This window comes from Oryza sativa, chromosome 11 (genome assembly GCF_034140825.1).
Source record: "Oryza sativa Japonica Group chromosome 11, ASM3414082v1".
Lineage (NCBI taxonomy): Eukaryota > Viridiplantae > Streptophyta > Magnoliopsida > Poales > Poaceae > Oryza > Oryza sativa.
The window spans coordinates 23,860,017-23,867,867 of NC_089045.1; the positions used below are offsets into that span (position 1 = coordinate 23,860,017).

The 7,851-nt window shown below is 45.0% G+C and overlaps 1 long non-coding RNA gene across 2 annotated transcripts; it reads right to left on the reverse strand.

The window, feature by feature from the left end:
- Positions 1–1,464: 1,464 nt before the first annotated feature.
- On the reverse strand, positions 1,465–4,192 carry LOC112936882 (uncharacterized). 2 transcript variants are annotated; one of them, XR_010737412.1, is made up of 6 exons: positions 3,979–4,192; positions 2,900–2,959; positions 2,705–2,757; positions 2,542–2,634; positions 1,823–1,918; positions 1,465–1,606 (listed from the first exon to the last, which is right to left on the reverse strand). It is a non-coding gene; the product is annotated as an uncharacterized lncRNA (long non-coding RNA). The 2 variants fall into 2 exon arrangements; XR_003239307.2 differs by having other exon boundaries at positions 2,900–4,192.
- Positions 4,193–7,851: the final 3,659 nt, after the last annotated feature.

The window sequence follows — 7,851 nt, forward strand, 5'->3', positions numbered from 1 at the left end:
GTCAGCCCTGAACTATCGTGGTCAGCCGAATTACCCCCTAAACTCGAAAACCAGACATTACTCACAACGAACTTTCAATACCGGACGAATTACCCCCCTCGGCCCAATCCAGAGCGATTTTGTCCTACGTGGCGTACGCGTGGCAATCCAGTCAGTATTTTATTTAATTAAAAAATGTGGGTCCCACCTGTCATACTCTTCCCCTCTTCCTCTCTCCTCTCTCTCTTCTTTCTCTCTTACAGGGCAGCGCGCAGGGGTGAGGAGGTGGGCGGCGATGCAGGGACGGGCGGTGGGCTGGAGGAGGTGTAGCGCCGGCACCTGCCGGCGGTGGTGTCGGTGGTGGAGGGTGCCGCTGCGGAGGCCAAGGCGGCACGAGGTGAGGAGACGGCGGCGAGAGATGAGGAGGAGGCGGCCTCGCTGTGCGGCCGCGCCGCCACCAACAGAAACCTCGCCGCGGCGCGCTCCGTCGCCCACGCGGCCACGCCGTCGGCGCCACCGTCATCACCAACGAACACGACGCAGGTCTGCGCGCCCGCTGCAGCCTCGTCGGATGCGTCGCCTCCCCGGAAGACAGCCTCGCCGTCGATGAAGGTGTCGGCAGTGGAGGGCGCCGCCGCGCGGAGGCCGAGCTGGGGCGGTCGGCTCCGGCACGGGAAACGGAGGCGGCGCGAGACGAAGGAGGGTCGCCGAGGGAGCTCGACACGGCAGCGGGATCGTCGATTCCTTCCCGCGAGATCCGTCGTGGGCTACGCGCACACCCTCAACGCCCCTGCCATGCCCGCCGCCGGCCTCGGGGTCTCACCTGAGCCGAGAAGGAGAGAGACAGAGAGATACACACAGAGAGAGAAAGAGGGACGACATAGCCCGCTGGCCGCCTCGCCTCCTCACCGCGCGCGCCGCGTGCAGCGCCGCCGCGCCCTCCCCGTGGAGGACTCGTCTCCCGCTGCCTGCCTGAGCTGAGAAGGAAAGAGACACAGAGAGCGAGAGAGGGAGGGACGACCTAGCCCGCCTCCTCCAACGCCTTCCTCGGCGCCGGCGCCGCGCCATCCTCGCACTCTGCTGTCGACCCCCGCACGCCGACCACCCGCCTGCTCCAGGTGCGTCGTCGTCGCCGCCGCCCACTGCCTATCCACGTGCGCTGGAGAGAGAGAGAGAGAGGGGGGGTAGAGGGGAAAAGGGGTAATGACATGTGGGCCATATTTTTTTAATTTCTTTTTCTGATTGGATTTCCACGTCGGCGCCACGTATATGCCACGTAGGATAAAAACTGCTCAGGATTGTATGGGGGGTAATTCGTTCGGTATCAATAGTTCGAGGTTTAATATGTCCGGTTTTGTGGTTTAGGGGAGTAATTCGTACCGTCGCAATAGTTTAGAGGGTAATTCGTACTTTTTCCTTTTAGTGATGAAATTTTCATGACATCATAAAAATTTCCGCCCAAACAAGCCATCATATAAATTTACATACCCAAGATTTTGACTGCTTATCTTTATTCTCTTGTACAGTGCTTGCTGCCACCATCAAGTTCATCATTATCAGGACCAACAAGATCAACAAAGGTAATTCTGCTAGTCTGTGAGCTGCTGAAGCCATTTGATGAGCAACCCTGTAATTTGGTTGAACAAAGTAAATTCACAAGATAATGACAGCATGTATATATATTTGCTGATCAGTTAGTGGAAACTAATAGAATTGAATTGACTAAAGAGCATACTGATTTTTTAAATGATAATACTGACATAACTATTGCAATAAGAGAAGTTAAATATAGCTGGTTATGAGGTCTCCAAACAACAGAAGAAATACCAGAGGTTTAATTTACCTTGCTCCATGCTTCAATGACACAAGTGAATATTATATGAGAACGTGAACTTTTCAAGTTCATACTGGTGGTGCCAACTTTTCTGTTTGGAAGGCCCTGTAAGAAAAACAAGCTCAGACAAGCTATCAATAACGCTTGAGCAATGGTAGGCTTCAATTCAGATTTTAATCTCTATAGAGGAGAAGGCAGTGACTCAGTTATTAGAAGGACAACATGAAACAAATAGTTTCGAAAGAGCATGATACAAGTAGTAATATATGCGATCTTAACAAAAATACAGCTTGTTATCAAGACAAAGGTCTTTGTGACTACAGGGTAGATCAAGCAGAGGTCCTGGTTGTGATCCTCATCCATGCAGAGGTGAAATTGAAAAGCAAAGAAACCCTAGTTTTAAAAGCAAAACCGAAAGGACAATTTCTTTCTGCTACTCTTATTGATCAAAATTGTCCCACTGATGTGCCTATAGAGGAAAAAAAAATTTTCGGGCTGGTTTTGTTGGATTACTCCGTGCCATAAAAGGATAAAGAAGATTTTCTGAACAACTTGACAAATGCCTTGCTATGTTTGCTTTATTTATTTATTGTTTTGCGAACTCTCCTTGCTATTTTCTGACAGAAACTTGCAGATTAGTGCAGCCACTTCCTGACCAAAGCTGTAAAGCATCACTGGCTACAAAGTACACTGACAATGCAATGAATTGAAGGTCATTTTGATTATACCTTCATCAAGATCTGATTGACGTCCTCAACCGTTGACTCATACTCATCGGTCAAGTTCTCAACATGGACACCATTGCAAGCATTCTCTCTTATCTAGAATAATGGAGCTGAATAAGTTTAATGCAATCCATTAGCAAACACCATATACAGGATTAGAATATACCTAAAGTTACGCTGAGATGGATCCAACAGGTCATTAATCTACTCATTATATACCTGGAAAGCATTGAGCAAAATTTGCATCATGTCAGATATAGAAACCTTGTTAAATTAACTAAATTCAGAAAAAAAATTCACATCTAGATGCACTTTTCAGTTCAATTAAGAACACGCAGATGAGTCAGTACTCAGTACTCACCTCAAGAAACGAGCACTGGCATTGGTAGCTTGTCTGCTTCTCCGGTGAGATTTCTCGCCTCTGTACCAGGAATAAACAGAATTGTGATTATATGGAACAACTAGAATTTTAGAATTTTCAGGATATACCACCCAATACGCACTGTTTTCCGGATTTATCACCCAATTCACACTACTTTCAGAATACACTACTGGAGTGTGAATTTTCTTCATTCCGGGCCACTCTGTCTAACCAAAGCTACACATCGTCAGTTCATCCCACTCGCGCCGTTGCCCACACGCATCTGGCCGCCGGCGAGCTCGTCCTCTCTCACACCGGCGAGCTCCTCCTCCCCCACGCGCGCGCTGTTTGGCTGTCGGCGAGCTCGTCCTCCCCACACCAGCAAAGCTCCTCCTCCTCCATGCGGACGGCGCCATATATGCGCGCGGACGGCACGAAGTAGCAGCACGAGGGTGACCTCTGGCGAGCTCGCTCGTATCGTCCCCAAGCTCAACCGCTGCCGCACCGGGCTGCTGCCACCACGCCCCGAGCCATCGCCGGTCCAATCTCCGCCACCGCAGCCTCGAGCTCGTATAGAGCTTTGCCACCGGAGCTCGACGCCCTCTGGCCTCTGCCCTCCACCGCTGCTCCCTTCTCCTCCGGCCCACCACCACGTACGCCAATGACGGCGACGAACCAGCGACGGCGCGGCTGACGCGGGCGGCGATGGACGGGCAATGGCGAGGCTGACGCGACGGACGGGCGACGGCGCGGTTAACGCAAGCGCGAGCGGTGGCGGACTGATGACGGTGGCGCCGGGAGGACGGAGGATGATGGTGTGACTGACGCTAGGGGATGGAGTGGCCCGGAACGAAGAAAATTCACACTCCATTGGTATATTCTAAAAGTAGTGTAAATTGGGTGATAAATCCTGAAAGCAGTGCGTACTAGGTGGTATAATCTGAAAATTCTCATGGAACAACAGGTTTAATCAAATTTCTCCCTTAAGCCTTGGATTTGAGCAACGAGATTCTGGAATTCGTAGGATTTGTGCAAGAGCATGCAGAATTGCAGGAAGCTTAGATTCAACCCGAACTCACAACGGTGGGCCGCGTTGAGGACGGTGGAGGCGGCAGACGCTGCCAACTGCCAACTGCCAAGGCAGGGGGCTATGGCGACGTGGCGAGGAGTCCTCGATTCCGTGCGGCGCGCATGGCTCCTCCTCCACATCCGCCGGCGCACAGCTCCTCCTTGGTGTTCGCCAGCGAGCACGGCTCCACCTGCCATCCCTGTCGTCTCCGCCACGTTTGGCTCCGCGCCACGCCGCGCCCACGATGCCGGAGGGAAGGAGAGAGAGTTTAGTACTACTCCATATGACATGTGGGGCCCATGTTAATTTTTAATTTTTTATTTTTTATTGGATTGCCACGTTAGCGCTACATGTATACCATGTAGGACAAAACTGTTCCGATCTGCCACGTGTACATATATACCATGTAGGACAAAACCATTCCGATCTGCCACGTGTACACGTAGGATGAAAACCATTCTATATTGAGTAGGGGGTAATTCGTCCGGTTTTAAAAGTGGTTTTAAAAGTTTAGGGTGTGAAATATCTGGTCAAACCGTCGGGATCCAAAAAACACGTATCGACGAAACAAAGTGCATCTAAAGCACTCCTCTCTCAACTAAGTGCACCTAAAGCACTCCTCTCTCAACTAACGAACTATGATTGAAACCTCGAAGTAATCCCTCTCAACTAACAAACTATGATTGAAACCTTGAAGTAAACCCTAACTTTTTTTCTTCGTCTCAACCCCTCATCTATTTATATAAAAACTTGTAAAACTTTTATTAACAATAGGACTCAATCCCTTAATTTCCAAACCTATACATTTTCCGAAACTACAGCCGGACTGCTTATAAACCAATCAAACTCCTGCGCGAAACCGACTGCCCGTCGATCTCCGTTTCCTGTCAACACACGTGCGCCTCCTCTACTGAAGCTTCACGCATGGGCCATCTCCTCCACGCGCTGACCCTTCTTCCAATGGGCCAGCAAATCACCAAGCAGGCCGTCGCTCGTCTGGGCCTCCTCCTGGGTCGGTTGTTCCAGCACAAGCCGACGCCAACACAACAGTATAGCACACGCAAGTACGCAGCACATGCATGCAACGAGACATGCATATGCACCACGCTACAGTACCATGAGTACTGTAGCAACCATATACTCCGAATTTCCTCAACCAATTTCCTTCGCGAACACCGACACTTGCATGCACACCTCGTGAAGCCTATTACGAAGATTTCTCCCACACGATGTCCATCCACCGTATACTATATCGTATCCAACTTCGTTATTCGGTATCCTTGACCGTCTGGACCTCAACTCCTCCCTGAGTTTAGTCCTGATCCCCACCGTTGACCAAAGTTGATCGACCTCTAAGAATCCTGACTCTAGTCACCTTCTCATATGGTATTCCGACCGCACTAGACCTCTACTCCTCTCTGAGCATAGTCCCGGTCCTCACCATTGACCAAGGCTGACCTCAAGTCACGTGCACATAATCAGATAAAACAATCGTTTCTGGGTACAGATATCACAACCTGACCCACATTAGTCACACGCACTCACACCAACATCCACACATCTTTTCAAAATCAATTCATTGATTAAATCATTTGTAAAGCCAATTTATTCATCATAAAATATTAAACATGACAATGATTTCACAATCTCCCCCTTGATGAACATATTGGCAACATCACCAAAATGCAATTTTGTATTTTTGAAAAATAAAAACAAAAATCACAAAAGTGAAAAGAAAAACTCTCCCCCTTTTTAAAAGAAAGAATTTCTCCCATCAATTTATAATCAAAGCACAAAATCGACTATTTTTACAATCAAAACAATTCAATTCTCCCCCTTTCAAAAAGCATTCATTTTGCATATTTCTCCCCCTTTGACAATGATTTCATCAAGAATGCAAAAGAAAAAAAATAATAAACAATAAAGTACAAATGCAATGATGTCATGATTGTCACTTGAAATAACCAATTTTTTCTTTTCTATTTTCTAATTTTTTTCGAGAGCTTTGAAGTGCACCAAAAGCAATCCATGATCGTGTGTTGCAAGACAAAGAAGATAAATTAATTAGCCAGTTAGCAAGCATGCATCATAATATAAACATGAATCAAAGATATTACAATTAAGCTTAAATTAGCAATAAGGATTCATAATTTCAAATGATTTATAATGCAATATATTCACAAGCACATAGATTGAAAAATAAACACTATACATATATACCTATTACATTTATCACTCTTTCTCAAATTAACTTTAGTACAAAACAATCAAGAGAATTTTTAAACTTTTTTTTGAGCCTTTTTGCTCACTTTTTTTCTCTCAATTATTCCGGGTATGTCCTTGTCGTCAAGACTGTTTCCAAGGATTCGGCACTCATTATTTTTGCTCACATCGAATATGTATTTATCGTCATGACTATTTCCAAGGATTCGGTATTCTTTTTTTTTCTTTCATAGATATTTTTTATTCTCTTGCACAATGAGCAAATAAAAGCTATTTGAGGAATAACAATTCAATAAAGCATATACATAAGCATTTATAAATCAATCCATATGCTATCATCAATATTGCATATTTTATTAATTCAAGTAAAAGAATTAGTATCATGCATCATCTCACTTAAAAGCAATATCTAAGCCTTATATAAAGACTAAAACGCATACAAGCTAACATTGCAACAAATATACCTCAATTATTTTGCTAGCATGCACAAGAATATACTAGAGGTATAAAACAAAGCTCTTCTTTTTTTTATTTTTATTTATTTTCAGAATTAAAAGCAATGCATAAAAATAAACATGAATGCACGAAAAAGCATAAACTCCACCTCAAATTAACCTCTAATTCTCCCCGAAGAAAAATCAAGAAGAAATCAAAGATTTTGAAAAAGACATCCAATTGCCAATGATATCACCAAGGTTCTCATGAATTGACATGTATCCACTTGTATTAACAAAAACTACTATCTCAAACACTAGCATATGAAAACCTAATAATCAAGAAAGTAGAACAAAATTATGTCAATCCAAAATTATCTTGATATTACCTTGAAAAGCACTCACCATCTCAACGTTGAACGCACATAGGGAGTATGCCACCAAAATACCTACGAACAAGAAAATGTCGAGGCCTCCATGTTGGGGTTAGAAATAAAAAATTTTGGAATCCAACACTGAGTCACACGACCAGTAGAACCAATAGGTACATATGCACTAACAAAATCAGAACTAAACTTACCTGAAAACTTACCTTGTCGTTTCACAAAAGTCCGATTTGAATTACGTGCAAAATCGCCCGGAAGCCGGTTTGACCACCGTTGTCCCTGCGGTCTGACCGGGCCTGGCATCTAGTCTGACCACCGGTTCAACTGCGATCTGACCGCTGGCCGGTCTGACCGACTAGTCAGTGTCGGTCTAACCGTGCTCCTCGAACCAAAACCCGATTTTTGCCATCGTCGTTTTGCAAAAGCAATTTCTCTTTCCTTTTTCTGTTTACGGGCAAGTCGAAAACAAAAACTAACCAAATGTGCATCTTTTCCACAAAAAGAACAAATATAATTCTCACAACAAGTTTGTAAAGTAGATGGTTTTGAAAGATTTGTTTTTGTTTCTTTTAAAGTTCTAGAAAGAGAGGGCAAAATTCCAGCAGACTTAAAAACTGTTTTCTTAGCACTTGGTTTTCTCAAAATTTCACCATGTTCAGTCACACTCAAAACATTGGGATGATTTTTGGTGAAATAGTTATGAACATCAAAACCAACACCCCTATTGTAACTAGTCACCTTAGATTGATCCAAAATCATGTTGAGCTGTTTCTTACCATCAGAAAATCTTTGCAAAGAACTTTTCAAATAAGAAACTTCTTTTTCCAAATTAGCACAATT